This window comes from Mustela nivalis (genome assembly GCF_964662115.1).
Source record: "Mustela nivalis genome assembly, chromosome: 2".
NCBI classification, from domain to species: Eukaryota; Metazoa; Chordata; class Mammalia; order Carnivora; family Mustelidae; genus Mustela; species Mustela nivalis.
In genome coordinates, this window is record NC_139021.1 from 115,315,629 (window position 1) to 115,337,228 (window position 21,600).

Below are 21,600 nucleotides of genomic sequence, written 5' to 3' on the forward strand. Positions count from 1 at the left end.
ACACTGGCGGGAATTAGATTGAAAGGACTCTCTCTGAAGATTCTTTAGTGGTTTGAAGAGCAGGAGGGAGTGAATCCTTGCAGCAGAATTTTGGTGTAAATGAGTGGCCTTTTCCCTTTCCCTTATAGTGAACTTAATAGCTGTTTTATGGGCAGATCACCTTTTGTTCCAGCTCAAAGTAGCACCTTGAGGTGCAATGATGTATTCTAACTGGTTCTTTCCCAGCACGTGAAATACCTATTCATTCTGGGCTTGGTTGGGACCATACTTCCTGCCATAAATCCACCCACATAGTGAATGTGCATGTCGCTACGTTATTTCCTGGGCCAGAGTGTGTGGCCCATTGGCTGACTCTTGAAAAGCTATAGTTAAATGCAGCTCAGCAGAATGTCTGTGAAAATTTATTTCTTTGATTTGCTAAGATAACATCTATAACTATACACAATGAAGTATAATTAATTATAGACCAGGATGTTGCGAAGAGCAACGGATCATAATATTCGTACCTATCGATACATTTCCATTTTCAGTGGAAGAAAGCCACTTGCTTTGCTGGAGGAAAGAAGGAAAACTTTCATGGTGAATGTCTACAGAAAGATTTCAAATACATTGTTGAGTATATGGTTGGTTCCTCTTTGAAAAGGCCACCAAAATAGAATAAATATGAAGACACAATTTAAAAAAATGTACAACCTTTATTCTGTTATTTAGAAATGAGACTCCTTTATTCATGCTAACTTGGGATGTTTAACTTGGGTGTGATAATAGTGTAAAATGATTACTCATGTTATAGGGCTGACTGGATATCACCAAAACTCTCCATTGAGGGGGAGAAAAAAAAAAAGAGGGTATATTATTTCAACATTACACAAGCCACGTTTTTAGAGCTCAGATTTTCTTTTATTTGTGTGGATTCTGGGAGTATGAACACCAGGCATCCTAGCGTCCTCTCTGAGCATTGATCTTATTCATCTAGGCTTCCTGTCCGTGTGTTATTTATACGTCTGTGCCTCTCAAATTTATTAAGATTTACTTGTCTTTTTCTGTGTATCTCCAAAGCACGATTTTCTGTTTACTAAATCTTTTAAAGATTCCGGGCTCTGGCATCATCTGTCTTTTCCTAAGCACTGACTATTCTGAGCTCAATATTGTATTCACAGTGCAGAGGGCCTGTTGATTTCCCCAAGATGAAAACATTACTGAGTTATGTGCAGAGACCTGAAGTCAAAATCTGGCCCCGAAGTTGCTGGAGATTATTCATGGGGAGAATTGTCCAACTCTCTTTTTGTTCCTGCCCAGAGCCATGGAATGCCTCCTAAATCACTGACAGAAAATTTAGGTCAACACATTGCCTGGGGTCATTTACATTTCAAATCTTATGCCAGTTTCCTGCTTGCAGCTCTTGGGAGAGAAGAGCACTGTGTCTTAGGTTAGAGAGCTGGGGCTAGGATTCTGGCTGAGGACATCAGCGGCACAGGGTCAACAGGGAGGTTAGGGAGTCTGCTTTCTGACTCAGGGCTGAACCCAGCACAGTCTCCAGTGACAAGGGGTTCTCTTTGCCAAGTTGGACGCCACTTGTTATGGTTCAGGGCTTGTCTATATTTTTTAGTAAGCATAGAAGGTACTATTCTGGCTCCATAGAAGTCATCTGTGAGCAAGACCTACATTCTGTGATTTGTTGAAGCAAATCAGGTGGCAGAAGCAGAATGCCCAGGGCTTCTGGGTCTCCTGGGCCAGGAGGGAGCAGAGACACAAAGATGGCCCCGGGAGGTGACTGAAAGTTACAACTGGATGCAATCTGCTCTGTCTGTGTTGTCAGCTGTCATTCTTATTACTTCCATGATAGTTGGCCCAAAACAAAGAAGCAGTTTTATTTCTATTTCTCCATGGGTTATGTCAACAAACACACTTACCACCCAGATTCTGGTTTCACATCCCATTCTCAAAAAAAAGGTTGGAAGGCTTGTTGGAGAAATTGTGGATTCGGTAGGAGATGAGCCTGAAATTACTCCTAGAGCCAGAAAATAAGGAGATGCTTGAAAATTGGCAGTGGCATGATGAAAGACCACAGAAGCCAACTTAAAGGAACTGCTAATGACCAAAGCCTGGACAATCCGAGCAATAAAATCAATAATGAAAATAACAGACTGTAACTCACAGCATCCAATAAATATCCTTGAGTCCACAGCGCTGTAAATAAATCATTGAATATACAGTAAATAGCATAAAAGAGCAACTGTTTCTTCTAGTAGAATTTGAATTCTAAGTGTAAAAGGAGGGGTGGAATTTTTTAAACACAATGTATAAAATGGAATATTACTCATCCATGAAAAAGGGAGTCGGTTGTGCCATTTTTGCCAACACGGGTGGACCCAGAGGATATTAGGCTAAGTGAAATATGTCAGACTGAAAATGACAGATACCATATAACCTCACTCCTATATGTGGAATCTGAAAACAACCAAATGAATAAACAAACAAGTAAAAAGCAGAATCAGACCTTCAAATACAGAAAACAAATTGATGGTTGCTAGTGGGGTGGGCCAGAGGGAGGAGTGGAATAAAGGGAATTAAGAGTACTGAATACTCTGTAGAACTGTTGAATCATTATATTGTATACCTGAAACTAATGCAACACTGTATATTACACTTAATAAAATTTTTTTTACCTCACATCACAAATCAATATGTATGTAAAATTTAAAGATTGAAATTATATATAATTATTTAAAAAATGTTTGATGTATTCTTTCTTTTCCATTTAAATCATTTACATATTATTATATCATATGAATTTAATAATTTATTTTGGGGGGAGATGTACAGTTAATTAGCACTGTTAGTGTGTACTTTGAAATACCTAACAGTGTCTCTGATCTGTTTATTTTTAACTTAATAAGTTGGAAATTCAGTTCATTGATCCAGGGGTTATATAAATTATTTTCTAATTTTATATCTCCATTTTTCAGTTGATTTTTGTTTATTTCTAATTAAATTGTGGTTGGAGAACACAGTTGATGCCATTTTTATAATTCATTGAGTCTCAGTTTGTAGGCTAGAATCTGCTGAGTTTGGTTAAATGTTGCATGTAGGCTTTAAAAGAATAAGAATTCTCTCTGGGGTACCTGGGTGGCTCAGTAGGTTAAAGCCTCTGCTTTTGGCTCAGGTCATGATGCCAGTGTCCTGGGATCAAGCCCCACATGGGGTTCTCTGCTCAGCAGGGAGCCTGCTTCCTCCTCTCTCTCTGCCTTTTTCTCTCCTTGCTTGTGATCTCTGTCTGGCAAATAAATAAATAAAATCTTTTTTAAAAATTAAAAAAACAAAAGAATAAGAATTCTCTGATTTCAGGGTAGATGGAACACTACCATCTCTGGCTATTTAATGAAGCTTATTAATTATGCTATTTAATTTTTTGTGCATTTATGAATATTTTTGTTGATCTGTCCATTTTAGACTCAGGAATAATTTAAAAAAAACTCTTGTTATGATGGGTTTTCCTACTTCTGCAGATAATTATTTGGATTTTTGCTTTATATATTTCAAAGCTATATTATTTGATGTGAATAAGGTTAGAATTGCCAAATCTTATTGGTTAATTGTGTCTTTTATCATTACAATCTCTTTTATCGTTACCATCTCTTCTGCTACTTTTGTTTTGTTTTGTTTTCAAGCTTATATTTTGATATTAACATCTGTCTATTCTTGATTATTATTTGCCTGGCACATATTTTTCATCCTCTTATTTTCAACCTTAATATGTCTTTCCGCCTTAGGTAGGTTGCTTGAAATAACATATGGTATAATTTTGGGGCATCTGAGAGACTCAGTCAGTTAAGCATCTGCCTTTGGCTCAGGTCATGATCTTGGGATCCTGGGATCAAGTCCTGCATCGGGCTTCCTGGTCAGTGGGGTTCCTGCTTCTCCCTGTCCTTCTGCTGCTCCCCTTGCTTGTGCTGCCTCTCTCTGTCTCTGTCAAATAAATCAAATCTTAAAAAAAATACAGTGTATTTTAAATTCAGTGTGTCAATCTGTCTTCTACCTGGTGTATTTGATCCAATTGTGTTTACAGTATTACCAATATATTTAGAAATATTCCCATCGTATCATTCTCAGCCTTATATTGGCCCCGCTTTTTCTAGTTACACTCTTTCCATACCTGTTTTTATTATATTCCATTATTTCTGTGTTTTGTCCCTTATAACTCTATTCCTGTTTTTTTGACAATTAACATTGAATATTTAACAAGAATTTTAAAATAAAAAAAAGTGCAACTTAATTGGTATTTATACCTTACTCCTGATTAATACTGAGTAATTTAACTCTGATCACCTCCTTCAATATTTTGCTTCATCTTGTTTTATTTATTTACTTATTTATTCTTTTGAAAGAGAGAGAGAGAGATGGGGGGGCAGAGAAAGAAACTTAAGCAGGCTCTACGCCCAGCTCGGAGCCCCACATGGGGCTTCATCTGACAACCCCGATATCACGACCTGAACCAAAATCAAGATTGAGATGCTCAATGGACTGTGACACTCGGGTATGACTGCTTTATTTTGTTTTATATGCCCAAATCAGAGTGTTATTTTTGTTGTTCTACACAATCTATTTTTGCCTGAATTTCCTGCATGTTTGTGCGTTTCTTTACCATTGTATCTTGTAGCTCAGATTTTTTTTTAATGAGGTCATTTACCTTCTTCCTAAAACATATTTTTATGAAGTATTTTAGAAGTTGAATCAGTGAGATTCTGCTCATGCTAAATGTATTTCGTTCTCGTTCCCAAGTGAGGAAGCCAGCTATGCCATCCTGAGGCACAGCTATTTTCATTTAGCCTGTGAAGGATAACAGTGGTATCTGGTTTGCATCATTACTGGTAGGGTGGCAGTCTAATTACAGTTTCTTTATGGGCGGTTATATTCGTTTCCTAAGGCTTCCGTGACAGAGTGGCACAAACCGTGCAACTTTAAGACAACAGAAGTATATTCTCTCAGAGTTCTGAAGGCTAGCCACCCAGGCAAGGTGTTAATGGGGCCATGTTCCCGCCAGCATCTTGGGAAGACTCTATTCAATGCCTATCTTATAGTTTTTGGTGGTTGCTGGCAATTCTTGGTGTCCCTTGGACACCAACCTTTGCCTCTGCAAGCACAAGGTCATCGGACCTTTGTGTCTTTCATTCTCTGTCTCTTCTTCTCATTTATAAAAATTGAATTCAGGGCCCATCATACTCCAAGATGATGTCATCTTAGTTAATTGTATCTGCAAAGATCCTATTTCCAAATAAAGTTACATCCTGAGGTTGCTAGGAGAATGTGAATTGGGGGAGGGTCACCATTCAACCGAGTACACTGCTGCAACTCTATGGCTATTTTAAAACCCTTTTTTTTTTTTAAATTTTTTTTTTTTCATTTTCTATGGTTCCACGATGCTATCCAGCCTATTGGAGGATGGTGTTTAGTTACAAATACTGAAGGGAGACTCCTTTTCTTTTTCTGTTCAGTATCCTGAGTTCAGACCTGATCTGTCCGTGACTTTGTTGATCCTCCTCTCAGGCTGGTAGATTTTGTAGGTGCAGAATTTATGCAAAGATCCCAGCTGCAACTTCCAACCAGCACAGACCCAAGGCTTTGTCTCTCATCTACCACGGTGCCATTAAAACTCAAGACTTATATTGGTTCTTGTATTGCAGAAAGCCCCCAAAGCACCCCTAGACCACTTCACATTTACTCCTCTAATTTTACTCATTCCTTTGTTTGATAAGAATGCACTGAGAACTTTCCAGGTGACAGGCAGTACAGGAAATGGTCTCTACCCCTCTTTGCTCACATTTGTTGGAATCCTAACACCTGAGAAACTAAGCCTGAAAGGTGGTGACAAGTGCTATGAAGACAAAGCAAAGCAAAGAGGATCAAGAGTAGGAATATTTTATAAAGGTCAGTACTGTAGGGGCACCTGGGTGACTCAGTGGGTTAAGCCTCTGCCTTCGGCTCAGGTCATGATCTCAGGGTCCTGGGATAGAGCCCCGCGTCGGACTCTCTGCTCAGTGGGGAGCCTGCTTCCTCCTCTCTCTCTGCCTGCCTCTCTGCCTGCTTGTGATCTCTCTCTGTCAAATACATAAATAAAATCTTAAAAAAAAAAAAAAAAAAGGTCAGTACTGTAAGGTACGTTTGGATTAACAGGCCATGAAAGTGAGGGTGTTGTTAAGTGAGTATCTGGGTGATTGGACACAAGCACAAACTCCTGGGATGGGAACTGTGAAAAGAGCAAAGGGGAAACTGGCTGCATATAAAGGCAGAAAGAGGAGGCCGGACATGAGGATGGTGAGGTGTTTGAGGAAGGGGAAGATCTTGAGCAATCTTGTGGACCTCTGTTACGTGTTTTTTTTTTTTTTTTTTTTAAGATTTTATTTATTTATTTGACAGACAGCGATCACAAGTAGGCAGAGAGAGAGAGAGAGGAGGAAGCAGGCTCCCTGCTGAGCAGTGAGCCCGATGCAGGACTCGATCCCAGGACCCTGAGATCATGACCTGAGCTGAAGGCAGAGGCTTTAACCCACTGAGCCACCCAGGCGCCCCCTCTGTTACATGTTTTATACTCTATGATTTTACGGGCTACTGATGTGTTTAAATCAGAGTGATACGATCCGGCTTGCAGTTTTGGTTTTGTCCCCTGTCAGTTTCTTTTTCACCTCGTGATCTCCCTGTTTTTGAAGGATGTTTTTATATTACGCAGCTGTGAATGTAGTATTTTTTGATGCATGTGTTCCATCAGAAATAGAAAAACATATATATTTATCAAATTTATACCTCTCTTGTCTATATTTGTATGTGATCAAAACAAGAAAATAGATGTGTTTAACATTTGCAGTATCGTGATTCATGTAAATATTCTTCTGGCCCTAAGCAAGTCCTCATACCATCCTAGTGATCCACTCTTTTTTTTTTTAACCTGCGTTGTGCTGTTGACCTTGGCATGCTTTAAGAGTTGACTGGAATGTGGAGAGGTAGGCTGGCGAATTCCAGGAGACTGTTTCCCTTCCCTGTTCAGTTCGATTTCTGGTTTCATTTTCTTGCTTAATTAAATTATGTAATGCTAGGATTTAAACAGCCTCTCTCAAAAGTGAGCTAGAAGTTTCTGACAGATATTTGGCACCTGACTGAGAGTCCATCAGGATGCATAAATCAATTCTAGTTGCCTATTTTAACTTCGAAAATTCGGTGAAACCTTCTGAGGAAATTGGCAGTATCTCCTGCCTTTAATTATGCTGCTTGGTGAATGACAGTCTTTTGACTAAGAAATAACTTTCCATCTCATCTCTGCTTTAAAGTGTACTCTTCTTGAAGACATTTTTAAAAGATGATTAGAAATCCAAACACATGTTGAAATTTAAGTAAGTGTATGACTATCATTGTAAGTAATTAAATTGAAGAGACAATGTGGATGATCCAATTGCATCCCAGTATTGCTAAAATATAATTAACCTGGACAAGCAATAGTCGTTTTGTCAAAACTAGCTTCTTTGCTTAGAGGATTGGCAAGTTTTCTTTCTGTGTTGACTCCAAGCTACATCCGAGGAAAAAAATGGCATTATATGTATTAAAAGGGAAGGTAAAGAGGTCTGAGAGTTGAAGAAAGAAACAGGATATGTTATCTAGAGTTGGCTTTAAGTTCATTCTAACGGTGTGTGTGTGTGTGTGTGTGTGTGTGTGTGTGTGTGTGTGTGTGAAGCAAATGTTGAAGTTACCAAAGATGGAGAGACAGGTCTAGTTCTACTTTATGGAAGGAAGATGGAGCAGTGTTCAGTGAGCAAAAAGTTTTACAAGATTTTCTTCAGGTCACTTTGTAGCTGTAATGTTTCAGACAGAGTCGGTACATCAATCTTACTGGTAGATAGCATGTGAATCACAGTGCTGCCCAGGAATCATCAAAGTGGTTTAAAAGGTCACTGCTCTATTATTAAGTCCACTGTTTTGGAAGCTGTTGGAGAGATGACTGGAAAAGCGGGCGAGCGGGTACACTGGGACACTTCCAGTGGCACAGCAGAAATGGGGAAAAGATGAGTTCTGGAGCCAAGTCTTGCGGACCTTGTTGAGAAAGACTAATTTCTGCAAATAAAAATAAATAAATAAATAAAATTGCAGTTTTGCTTAGGTCAGACGTAATTTTAAAAATGTAAGCACTGTCAGGTCCCCAAGCCAAAAAAACGTTATGTTCCAGTCCATCTGAGATAGCAGCCGGTCCTTCCGCAAGCCATAGCCTTGAGGCCAGGGTATCCGTGACGGCTTTGATGAAGTCCCAGAACCTAAGTCAGGTTCGGTGGGGTGAGGAGGTTCGGAGCCGACGACGAAAGAAAGAATTCTTAAGACGTCGTTGGTGCAAAAGGTGATTTATTAGAGCACGGGGACAGGGCCCGTGGGCAGGCGGAGATGCGGCTGCCCCGGGTTGTGAGGGGTGGTTGGTTATATACGCAGGAGTTGGGTAGGTGAGGACAAAGGGGTGTTTAGAAGGGCTTTTGGGGCAAATAATACTATCAGGATATTGAAGGCTTAGTTGCTATCAAGTAAAGACAATTAGGAGTCTGGTGGAATGTTACATCCCTGCTATCAAACATCCTTGTTAATGAGATTTAGGTTTAGAAGAAATTTAACTTTATTTACCTTTCCTTCTACCTCTGCCTCCTTAGGTTTTATGGAGGGGAGGGTGACATTTGACTTGAAAAACTGAGTTCTGTGTCCTTGGAGATTGGGCTATTGATAAGGTAACTTCTTTGTTGTAATCTCAAAGAAATTTGCAAACCAAGGGAGACTCCTGTCTTGCAGGATTGTGATCTCAGCAGGTTAACTATTTATCACTTTATGGCAGTCAGGGGTGCCTGAGGAATGCTACACCTGTGGAGGGGAGCGGATGAAGAAAAAGGGGGGGGGGTTGCAAGGCGCCAGCTCTTGCTTTGTCCTCAGCCAGCCTCCTGCTCCCTCATCAGCTTCACCTGGAAGCACTTAGGATGTTGGGCTCTGCCATGGCCAGTGTGCTGAGGACACTTACCCCACACATCCTGGTCTGACACGTTCTGGTCTGCTACCCTATGGCTTTTAGATCCTACCTTCTGTTTCCTCTAGGTGGTTGTGAGACGTCTGCCAATTTGAATTGATGAAAGAGAAACTGAAGCATAGTAAACATTTTAAGAGTTTATTTGAGCAAAAATCAGTTCGCATCCCATGTAACAGACAGAAGGGAGCTCTGAGGGGTTGCTCAAGGTGAAGGACCTTTGTAGGCAGAGGGGAGTAGGGACAAGGAGGTCCTACTAGGCGGAAAAGCAGGTTGGTCATTGTGAGGTCACTTTCCTCAAGGGGAAGCCGGAGTTCTCTCAGGTAGATCTTAATAGTGCTTATCAAGCAATTTCTGATTCACTGGTTTAATAAGCTGTTTCTGGGAGAGTTGAAACTGCGACTGAGTCTCTCCTTGGCGTCATGGGATTTAGCACGAGCAACTCCATTTGGGGCCCAGCGTCTGTTTTTAGCAGGATGCACCTAAGATGTTAAAAGTTGTTTTGCTTTTTCCCCTGGAGACCCATTTCATATTCCTAAAGATCTGGAGAGTCTGTAGTTCTTTTGTTTTTAAGATTTTATTCTTTGTTTTTAAGATTTTACTTCTCAGAGAGAGAGCCTAGAGAGAGCAGGGGGAGAGGCAGCAGGGGGAGAGGCAGAGGAAGAAACAGACTTCCCACTGAGCAGGGAGCAGAAAGTAGTAGAAACAGCAGCTTTGGGGAAATTTTGGTTTTGATTTTAGAAGGGGGAGTGCATTTTCAGGAACATCTGGTTTGGCCTGGCCAAGTCTGCCATAAAAGTACTGTGAGAATTTGCACCGTGATCAATGCTCACCGGAGACTCTAACAAGGCAATGGTACCCACTCATGGGGCAGTAACTGTCCTCTCCGTTCCCAGGGGGACTGGACCCTGGCTGTAATCATATTCCGTTGCCACAGTGTCCGAAGTGTCAGTCCCTGGGTGAGAACCAAGGATCTCATCGTCTATCTGTGCTCAGAGAGGCCCTGGCTTTTGAGACAACCTAGAAAAATGCCCCTAATGTGTGTATGTTAAATGAATCTTTATTTTTAATTAATTATTTGAGATAAAGAGGGGGCCGGATGGGTAGAGGGAGAGCGCGAGTTCCAAGCCCAGAGTGCGGAACCCTGCGCTGAGCCCAAGAGTCCCTTGTGGGGCTCCATCTCACAACCCTGAGATCATGACCTGAGCCCAAAGCAAGAGTTAAACACCAGACCATCTGCACCACCCAGGTGCTCCCTTGAACGTATCTTTTAAAGTCTTGATTTGCTGATTGTGATGAGGGAGCATGAGGCTGGCTGAAGACAAAGCAAAAGCTGGCGCCTCCTACCCCGCCCCCATCCGCTTCCCCTTTGTCATATGTGTAGCATCCCTCAAGTGGCCCTGAATGCCAGGAACAATAAGCAAATAGTTAACTTGCAGAGCTCACAATCCTGCTAGACTGGAGTCTCCCTTGGCTTACAAATGTCCTAAATCTCACTAACAAAGACAATTGATAGCAGGATTGTGACTCCCCACCAAAAAGTCTCCCAACTATCTTAATGTTAATGGCTGGTCTAAAGACAACATTGATCCAGCCCTAAGGGCAAGGCCTCCTGTAGGCCTCTGACATCTTGGCACCTTGTAGGCCCTCTTTAGCATATGAAAACTCCATTGAAACCTCCCTTCCCCTCACCTTCCCCCAACTGCAGGGTACAAAACCTGCCAACCCTCACAACCCAGTGCAGCAGCTCTTCCTGCCTACGGGTCCTGTCCCTGTGCTTTAATAAACCACGATTTTGCACCAAAGATGTCTCAAGAATTCTTTCTTGGTCATCGGCTCCGGACCTCAGCCCACCGAACCTCACCTAGGTTCTAGAACTTCATCAATTGGAAGGAGAAGAAATTTGGTAGGACAGGACCCTAGGTGACAAAGGGACATAGGAGATCCCCTATTTCTGTTTCATGGTCAATGTCTCTGGTAAGAGATTTTTTTAAAGATTTTATTTATTTATTTGAGATAGAGAGAGAGCATGAGAGGAGAGAGGTCAGTAGGAGAAACAAGGAGCTTCAAGGCTCCGCTGAGTAAGGAGCCTGATGTGGGACTCAATCCTGGGACTCCATGATCATGACCCAAGCCAAAGGCAGTTGCTTAACCAACTGAGCTGCCCAGGCGCCCTGATAAGAGATTTTAAAAAATTTTTATTAGAAAGGAAAAAAAAAATTTGCAGCATAGGATCAAATGTTAGAGTCTTTCCCTAGAGTAAGAGGAGAGGACTGAAGATCAGGAAGAGGTCTTTTGTTCCCACTGTTGGCACGTTTTGGGGTAACAGTGTGATAAGACATTAACTAGAACATGAAGACCTGGGTGGAGTCAGGGAAGAACATGTCTTGCTTTCTCTGCCTCATCTCAAAGCTCAGCTAAAAGCAATCACTAGCAAATAGAAAGGGCAAACCCTAAGCAGCCAGCTTCACCAGTCGCCTGCCCCCCCCACACACACACATTTTGCTCCTCCCTGCAAGCCCCTGGCAAGGGAAGCCATTGATAGGGAGGGTCTGAGAAGGCTTCTGGCCAGACCAAGTCAACTGTATGTAAATTTTACCTTTTAAGGGAATAGGTTACTTTGAGGGCATTCATTTATTGCTAATGTCCAAGCCTGGCTGGGGTTAGGATTTTTTAATTTTTTTTTTGGTTAAGATTATTTATTTATTTAAAGGTATTTTATTTATTTATTTGACAGAGATCATAAGTAGGCAGAGAAGCAGAGAGAGAAGGGGAAGCAGGCTCCCCGCTGAGCAGAGAGCCCAGTGTGGGGCTCCATCCCAGGACTCTGAGATCGGGACCTGAGCCAAAGGCAGAAGCTTAACCCCCTGAGCCACCCAGGCGCCCTAAGATTTTTTAAAATAATAAGTAATAAAGTAAAAATCCTTAGCACAAACCACCACCACCATGCTGGATCTACTTGAATCTGAATCTCTAGAGAGAGGGTCCAGGAATCCGTGTTTTTTCAGAAGCATCCAGAAGATAAGGTTTCTAACATTTAGCTCTTATCTTCCCTCACTTCCACTATCATTTCTTATTGCTACAAGTGTCTCTCTTCACTTTAGGCCGTACATGCGCTGAAAATTTATCTTGTGAGGTCAGCAACCGTAGTTTACAAGCAGTTGCAAATCAGTGGTCTCTGCAGAAGGACTTGTCTTGCAAGCCTAGAACCAAAGAAATGAGCTAATGGTTTTCCCTTTCTTTTCACTGATCTTTTTCTTATTGGTTTTTGATGGAGTTCTTGATGGTTGCAGTTGCTGGGTGTCTCCTCTTGTAAAAGCAGCCGTTCTTCCTTGGGTCCCATGAAGGTCTTCCTTGTGGATTACTGTGAGCCAATCCGGTGTTTTCCACCAATTCCTGTGATTTTCTTCCTCCCTTCCTTCCTTCTTTCTTTCCTTCCTTCCTTCCTTCCTTTCTTTTTTCCCCATAATCAGGCTCTTTCAGAGAGATCTTTCTCAACTGTCACTCTGAAATTTTCATTTCAGTCCCTAAAACCCTTGCATTTCTCCCTCTGTCTTAGAACACAAAGATCAAACTCTTTAGTTTATCTCTGGAGGCACTGGAGATGTCGACCTCACTGTATCTCCTGCTACTCCTTCGTATCCCCGTCCTCACCAAGCCCCTGATGCAGTCTTCTGACAGCACGATACCTCTTCATCTATCTTGGTTCAGGCAAGTCCTCTCTCCACGGGGCCTCCCTACCAGCTCCTCAAGTCTTCAAAATTTAAATCTATTCCAAGAACGCCTCTCTGAGTGCTCATGGATTCAGTCTTGCAACTGTACTTTTTTTTTTTTTAAGAAATTATTTATTTGAGAGAGAGCACAAGAGAGAATATGAACAGGGGGAGGGGTAGAAGGAGATGGAAGATTCTCCATGGAGAAGCAGACTCTCCACGGAGCAGGGAGCCCAATAGGGGGCTGGACTCCAGAACCCTGGGATCATGACCTGAGCCCAAGGCAGAGGCTTAACTGACTGAGCCACCCAGGCATCCTTGCAATTGTCCATCTATAACCCATAGACTGTAGTACTCTGTACTGCCTTCTACTTTGGGGGTCTCTCCTTCTGGACTGCCTAACTTTCTTCCAGGCCAACCATCTGCTCTAAGTCTCGGGACAGAGCAGACACTGAATAAATGTACGATCAATTGGAACAGGGTCCCATCTGATTATTCTGGTGGGCATTATATAAATGCTCACTAAAAGAACAAATAGCATATGGGCTCATGAGCAGTGGGTGTTATACACAACTAATGAATTGTTGAACACTACATCAAAAGTTAATGATATACTCTGTGCTGGTTAATTGAACATAATAATAAAACAAAATCAGGACAAAGTTAAAAGGAAGAATAAATAAATAGAATGAGCTTGTTATATTTGCTTTTTTTGTCCCCTCCCTACTACATATTATGTAAGATTCTATTAAAAATGAAGTGCCTAAGTATCTGGGCACTAGCAGTTGACCAGCAGTTTTAGTGACACTGTTAATACTGCAAATTAGTGATGGAAATACCTAGTCAGTTAATCCACTTAGATTTTGAATGATCATCCCAAGTGATACCTAGCCATAAAATGACTTATGTCCTTTATATGTGTCCTGCTCGGTATGTTAGCGCTAGACATATGTGGCAAACAACTAATTAATTAAATAAATTTAAATACATTTTAAAATCCATTTCCTCAGTCTCATTAGTGTCTGCATAAGTTTTCAGTAGCTGCGTGTAGCCAGTAGCTGCCATATTGAAAGCATCAATATAGCATATTAGACTTAAATTAGTTACGTAGTGACAGATTCATAAACTGGAAATTTACCCATTCGCTTTTATTTTGGATAAGTAAAAATTTGAAAAGAAATATGCTAGCATAAGTAAATAGTCTTTAAAATATGATGAATATTTTTACATAAATCTGCTTAGAGAAATTAAAAGCATTTGCTAAATTAATGCCAAATAAATATTAAAGAAGATACTCACTAGGAGTTACCAGATAAAACTCACATTCCATTAAAAAAATCTGTAACTTTGTAGTTTGGTATTGTGGTAGTTTGCAAGTTATGGTGAAATAAGCATAATTATTTGGACTTATGTTATTTTACCATTCTTCACACAAGCTGATGATATTTCATAAAAGCTTTTACTGGTACATATAATTTTGTAGGATCATTTTTTTAAGTCAGGCTGAGAAACACTAGGTATAAGTAAAACATAAAATACTAAATGAGGGTTCATTAAAACATAACATTTTGGTGCATTGATTCTAAAAGTTTTAATTGACACCGTAGCATGTTGTATATCCTGTCTTTGAAAGCATGAAGAAAGGGCTGAGTTTATGTGAACATTTCATCCATAAGACAAACATTTGAAATACACCTACCCTATATTTAACATTATAGCAAATAGTGTAAATATTTCCTCAAGGTTTTTTGGTTTTTTTTTTTTATGGGGTTATTACTATTTGCTTTAGATAAAGGGAAACGTATTTTTGAAAATCTGTTCTCTATTGTACTGGATAAAGCAATAGGGAATAGAAATGTTTAAGCCATAAAAGCTTAAGCTAGATTAAACTCTGATACCATTTCTGTTGGTTTGTCTGAAACAAGATTTCAGGAGCTTGAAACCTCTCAGGTCAAACAGAGTCAGCCATGAGAGGGTTTTTCAACAGAAGATTGCCTCCACCATTGTAAACTTTGTATTAGATTTCTTCTTGTCCAAAATATAGCTTAACTACATAAGGAAATACAAGGAGTAAAGAAGAGAGGTCACATTTTTTCTTTCCTGCCTGGATCTTTTGGTTCTTTATCAGACCATTCTAGTTTAAAACTACTCCTTTGGTTACTGACTTTTCTTGGGGTGAGGGGGGTTCTTTTTTTCCTCATCTAAAGTAGAGGTCTTCATAGCTGAATGGATTCCGTCCATCCTCTGTTCCTTTCTTTGTTTCAGAGTATTTGGAACAATGAAGAGAGCTGACTCATGTTTTCACGATGCTCTTATCGCTTCTGTGTCCATGGTTTTGTGATTTTTTTTTTTAAAGATTTTATTTATTTGAGTGAGCTGGCTCATGTTTTCATATTGCTCTTACAGCTTCTTTGTCCATGGTTCCATTCTTATTTTTATTTTTTAAAAAAATGTATCTATTTGAGAGAGGTAGTGAGCGAGAGAGAGAGAGACTGCATATGTGCATGGGGGTTGGAGGGTGCAGGGCAGAGGGAGAAGGAGAAGCAGGCTCCCCACTCAATAGGGAGCCTGATGCAGGGCTACATAGAATCTGGGACTCTAGGATCATGACCTCAGCCAATGGCATACACTTAACCAACTGAGCCGCAGTTGTATTTTTTAAGCAGTAATATCAGTATCTAGTACAAATCACAGACTAAGAACTTACTATCTGTAAGAACATTTATATGGAATAACAATTTAAAAAAGGATCCTCCCTATTCCCTTCAGATTCGAGGAAGCCTTCAGAGGGCGGGGGACGACAATGTTTTCCTCAGCCCTCTTAGGGTCCCTGGCTAGGTCTGAAAGTTAAACTGACCAAGAGAGATTAGCAAGAGAAAAGTGTAGACATTTATTCAGTAATAGTCTTCGGTGATACAGCGGTCTTCATAAGGAAATGAAGACTGAAAGAAACAGACCTGAGTATTGTTCTGCTAGTTTTGATCAAAAGTGTGGGCAGATATATATGAGTTAAGTGTAGTGAACTGAGGGAAATTGGGCAAGGTCTCTGAGTTCCTCTCAGAATGCCTTAGTCTTTTAAGATAAGCACATTCCTTTCCTCCAGGTACTGGGAGGCACCTCCCACCACAGGGCTTTATGGCCTGTTTCTGGGGTTTAGCAGAGCAGGAAGGTCACGGTGACCTTTTGCCATTTTTTCCAGACTCCTTCAGCCTAAGATATTCAATATACTGAGATGCCAAATTCTGGGGTGGTTTGTCCTGAACCTCTTTAAGAGGTATAAACCATGAAGATGATTAGGTACATTTTCAAAAAGATTTAAGAATGTAATTGCAAACCCTTACTTTTACCACTGCAATTTGATTCCTCCTATTGTAGGTATTTAAGTGACTCTTAAATCACTAAAGAACTAATTTCATGTTTTAGAGACTTTGTCATCTGACCATCTGCTTACCTAAAATAGAAATACTGAAATCAAAAAACATTTTATTTTATTTTATTTTCAGCAAGTAGACGACAAAGAAAAGACATTCCTACAAAGACATACAAATAGCCAGTGAATAGCACATGAATGTCTTTAGCCATCAAGAAAGCGAAATCAAAGTTACAAGGGGACCCATGTGCATTTGCATGGCCACGATCAAAAGTAAATTACCCAGTGTTGACAAAGATGTGGAGAAACTGGAATCGTCATGTGCTGCTGGTGGGAGTGTAAAACGGTGCAGTCGCTGTGGACAACAGCCTAGCAGCTCCTCTGAAGGTTGACATTAAATGTAGCAGTTCTGTTCCTAGGTATATACCTCACAGAAATGAAACATAGGGACACGCATAAACTTCCATGCACGTGTCCATAGCATCACTATTGATAATACACAAAAAGCAGAAATAACACGCTACAACATGGATGATTCTTTTTCTTTCTTTCTTTATTTTTAGGATTTTATTTATTTATTTGAGAGAGGAGAGAGATCACAAGTAGGCAGAGAGGCAGTCAGGGGGTGTGATGGGGGGAGGCAATGGCAAGCAGGTTCCCTGCTGAGCAAGGAGTCCTACCTAGGCCATAGGACCCTGGGATCATGACCTGAGCCGAAGGTAGACACTTACCAGACTGAGCCACGCTGACGCCCCTTAGCAAGTACTTGATTGATGCTCTTCCTATGTTAACCACGACCCAGCCTTCCCAAAGAGGACATGAAAGGAACGTAGGGCTGAAATCCATGTGAATGCTGGAGTACCTGAACGACCCTTGCTACCGCCATCTTCCTCCCTGAGGAGCACATCTCTCTCCTCCCCCCAGTCTTGTGGCCAAGGCTGAATATCCCACTATTAGAGGCTCTTGTCAGAGATTCAAAATACTTGGTCAGTGTGTAAATGAAGATGCCAACTGGAGTAAAAAATATTTTAAATGGCAATATTCCATGCCTCTATAGATGTAAGTGGATTTTTCTTCTTTATTAAAATGAAACAGTGAAGGGTTTAGTGGTACGACATACAAGAGCCAGAAGACACCGTCAGTGTCTCAAGGTGAGCTTGAGAGGACACGAGTTGCTTGGGGGTTGGGAAGCAGCCATGATCATGTCTGTGGTACGGGTCTATGGCTTTGGGGGGCTTAGTGAAAAAAAAAAAAAAAGAAAAACACAAAACCTCTCAGTACCTCCCCCAACCTGCCTTATTCCTTCTCTCCCTTGAAGACGGAATTGGTAGAGAAACACCAATTTTATGAGTGTTTATGAGTCTCCATCCAGTATAGTGCTGGCGCTGACGGAGATGAGTTTCACGGTCATGCTTTGGCTGGTCCTGGCTGTGTCCATGGCCAGGTCATCAGTCTTTCCTCTCCACCTGAATAAATCCTGGGTGAAAGGGAAAGGACAAGGGATACAGAAAAGCCACTTTTCTCCTCTTCCCAGGATAATCCAACTGGAATACTTCAGGAGGGGCAGCTTTGGACCCTCGTGAAAAGCCAGGTGATGATTGCTCAAGGCTCAACCAGTTCGCATGTCCCAGTGGAGGCACGAACTAGGGGGGGACTTGCTAAAACATGTTTATCTGAAAACAATGACAACAACATCCCTACCAACCAAAGATCCTGGAGCTCACCTCACTTGTAATTCACAAAGCATTCTAATTAAGTGAATTTTGTTTCCCCGCCAGGCAAACAAAGCCTCAAATAGAGGATAGAATACAAGTAGTCTGAACACATGTGAAAATGAGAGATTCCCATGTTTCAAGGTCATCCTCACAGACTCACAATGGGCCTTTGATGTCACCACTCCAAAGGCCTTGATTTGAATTTGAATTTGTGTGTGCCAGGAACCCTTCCAGTTAAATCCCTTAAACCCAATGTAAACCTTTCTTTAAGAGGAAAACAAAAATTCTAATTTGGTAAATTTACAAAGGTGGATGGTTGATTTGTACCGTTCATTATGACTGGGTTCAAAGACAAAGTGGAGCATCATAAATTACAACAGGGTTTTGATACCATTTCCAATAATGCGCTATTGGGGAAAAAGTTAATACAACATAAAGCTGGGCAGGCACTTTTAATGGCTTTTGTTATATAGGTCCTTTTTGGGGGAAGTGCACAGGGGTCTTTAGATAAGATTCAAAAATATTTGGCCAAATTCTTTTTTTTTCTTTTTTTGGCAGGGGAATTCTGTAGAGGGTTTCTTCTCACTGAAACATAAGGAGGCTTATTTTGTGCTTTCAAGATATCTTCTGTTTTCTAGATGATAAGCTGTGTGAGGTTGAGGTAGGACATATTCCTGGATTATGGGTGGAAACATTTACAAAAGGAGCTGTAGAATCAGAACATGAACTCAACATTCTTGTCAGCATCGTAAGTCTTGCCAGGAAGACTGTGAGATTTGCAGATTCTAAAACAATTCAGGTTTTATGAGAGACTTTTTGTAAAAGGTGGCATTCATCCGAGAGAGTCATTCTTAGTCACCACTTGGCTGAAAGAATTTTTGATGTGTGACATTTCTGGTGATAATACATACTAAATATAACTGTATTCCTTCTAATCAATTTGCCACAGCTTTTCCTCCACCCCTGAGAAAACAGGATCCCACATATGGACTAAATGCAAACTCAGGTGACCTTCCCATTTCAACTGTAGTATTTTATGTTCTGTTTCCTCTTAAGCCTAATGCTCACTGGATTATCTGTGAAAGAACAGGATTTCTATTTGCTTGTTTTTCAATCTGGCTTCTTAATAGAGGGGATATCTCATTTAGTTATCTCAGACCGGGTAGGCAAAAGCGAAATTCAACTGCTGGGATTACATCAAACTAAAAAGCTTTTGCACAGAGAAGGAAACTGCCAACAAAATGAAAAGGTAACCTAATGAATGGCAGAAGATATTTGCAAATGATATCTCCGATAAAGGGTTAATTTCCGGGGCGTGCCTCAGGGCCACATCAGCTAAGTGTCTGATTCTTGATTTCAGCCCAAGTCACCATCTCTGGGTCCTGAGATTGAGCTCTGTGCTCAACAGGGAGTCTGCTTAAGATTCTCTCTCTTCCTCTCCCTCCACCTCTTCCCCCTCTGCTCATGTGCGTGTGTACTCTCTCAAATAAATAAATCTTTTAAAAAATTAATAAATGTAAATAAATAAAATAAAAAATGAGAAAAGAGAAATAACAACCAACACCACAGAAAGACAAACAAGAGAATATTGTGCAAAAACAAGGTGTTAAATTGGACAACCTAGAAGAAATGGATAAATTCCTAGAAACATAAAATTACCAAAACTGAAACAGGAAGAAATAGAAAACGTGAACAGACTGATAACCAGTGAAGAATTGAGTCAGTAATCAAAAAACTCTCCAAAAAACAAAAGATCCAGGAAGTAGATGGTGTCACAGGCAAATTTAAAGAAGGATCATTACCTATTCTTCTCAAGCTATTCCAAAAAATAGAAGAGGAAGGAAAACTTTCAGATTTGTTCTACCATGCCAACATTACCCTGATACCAAAACCAGATAAAGACACCACTGAAAAACAATTCTATAGAACAATATCCCTGATGAACACACATGCAACTATCCTTAACAAAATATGCACAAACAGGATCCAGCAATACATTAAAAAAGCATTCACCACAATGAAGTGAGATTTATTTATGGGTTTCACAGGTGGTTCAATATTTGCAAATCATTCAACGGATACACCACATTAATAAGCAAAAGGATAACAGCCATATGATCATTTTAATAATGCAGAGAAAGTATTTGCGAAGTACAACATCCATTCATGATAAAAACCCTCAACAGAGTAGGTTGCGAGGGAACATAAGTTACATAATAAAGGCCATATATGAAAACCCCATAGCTAATATTCTTCCCAATTGGGGAAAACAGCTCTTTCCCCCAAGGTCGGGAACAAGACAGGGATGACCACTCTTACCACTTTAATTCAACATAGTAATGGAAGCCTTAAGCCCAGCAAGCAGACAAGAAGAAATGAAAAAAATCCAAATTGGTAAAAAGAGGTTAAAACTTTCATTATTTGCAGTGATATAGATATGATATAGGAAGCCTGAAAGACTCCACCAAAACACTGCCAGAACCGATAAATGAATTTAGTCAAATTGCACAACGCACCATCAATATACAGAAATCTGTTGCATTTCTATACACCAATAATGAAGTGGCAGAAGGGGAAACTAAGTAAACCATTCCATTTATAATTACATCCAAAATAACAAGATACCTAAGAATAAACCCAACCAGAGAGGTGAGAGACCTGTCCTCTAAAAACTCTAGAGCACGGATGAAAATAACTGAAGACACAAAGAAATGGAAAGGCATTCCATCCTCACAGACTGGAAGAATGAGTATCATGATATTGTCCCTGTTCTCCAAAGGAATCTACACATTTAAATGCAATCCTTATCAAAATACCAGCAGTATTTTTCCCAGAACTAGAACAAACCTACCAGAAGACCCCGGAGAGCCAGAGAGTCTTCACAAAGAAAAGCAAAGGTGGAAACATCACAATTCTGGACCCCAAGTTATATGACAAAGCTGTAGTAATCAAAAGAGTATGGTGCTGATACAACAATAGACACATAGGTCTGTGGACAGAATAGAAAACTCAGAAATGAACCCACAGTTATATGATCATTTAGTCTTTGACAAAGCAAGAAAGAATACCCAGTGGGAAAAACACAGTCTCTTCAACAAATGGTGTTGGGCAAACCAGACAGTAACATGCAGAAGAATGAAACTGGATGGCCTTCTTACAGCACACACACAAATAAATGTGAAATGCCTTAAATACACAAAATGTGAGATCTGGAACCATTAAACTCCTCAAAGAGAACACAGGTAGTAACTTCTTTGACATTGGCTTTAGTAATTTCTTTCTAAATATATTTCCTGAGCCAAAGAAAATACAAGCAAAAGTAAACTATTCAGATTACATCAAAATAAAAAGCTCTGGGGTGCCTGGGTGGGTCAGTCAGTGAAGCATCTGCCTTCGGTTGAGGTTATGATCCCAGGGTCCTGGGTTGGAGTCCCATCATCAAACTCCTTGCTCAGCGGGGAACCTGCTCCTCCTCTCCCTCTGCTGTTTTCCCTGCTTGTGTGCTCTGTCAACTAAATAAAATCTTTGAAAAGAACTTAAAAAAATAAAACAACTGCAAAACCAAACAATTCTGATTAAAAATGGACAGGAGACATGAATAGACATTTTTCCAAAGAAGACATCCAGATGGTCAACAGACACATGACAAGATGCTCAACGTCTCTCATCATCAGGGAGATGCAAATCCAAACTGCAATGAGATACCACCTCACACCTGCAGAATGGCTACAATCAACAACACAGGAAACAGCAGGTGTGAGC

General features: G+C 40.4%; 1 protein-coding gene across 2 annotated transcripts in view; it reads left to right on the forward strand.

Moving 5' to 3' along the window:
- PRKG1 (protein kinase cGMP-dependent 1) overlaps positions 1-21,600 on the forward strand; it is a 1,242,412-nt gene that overhangs the window by 664,256 nt on the left and 556,556 nt on the right. The window lies entirely within an intron of this gene.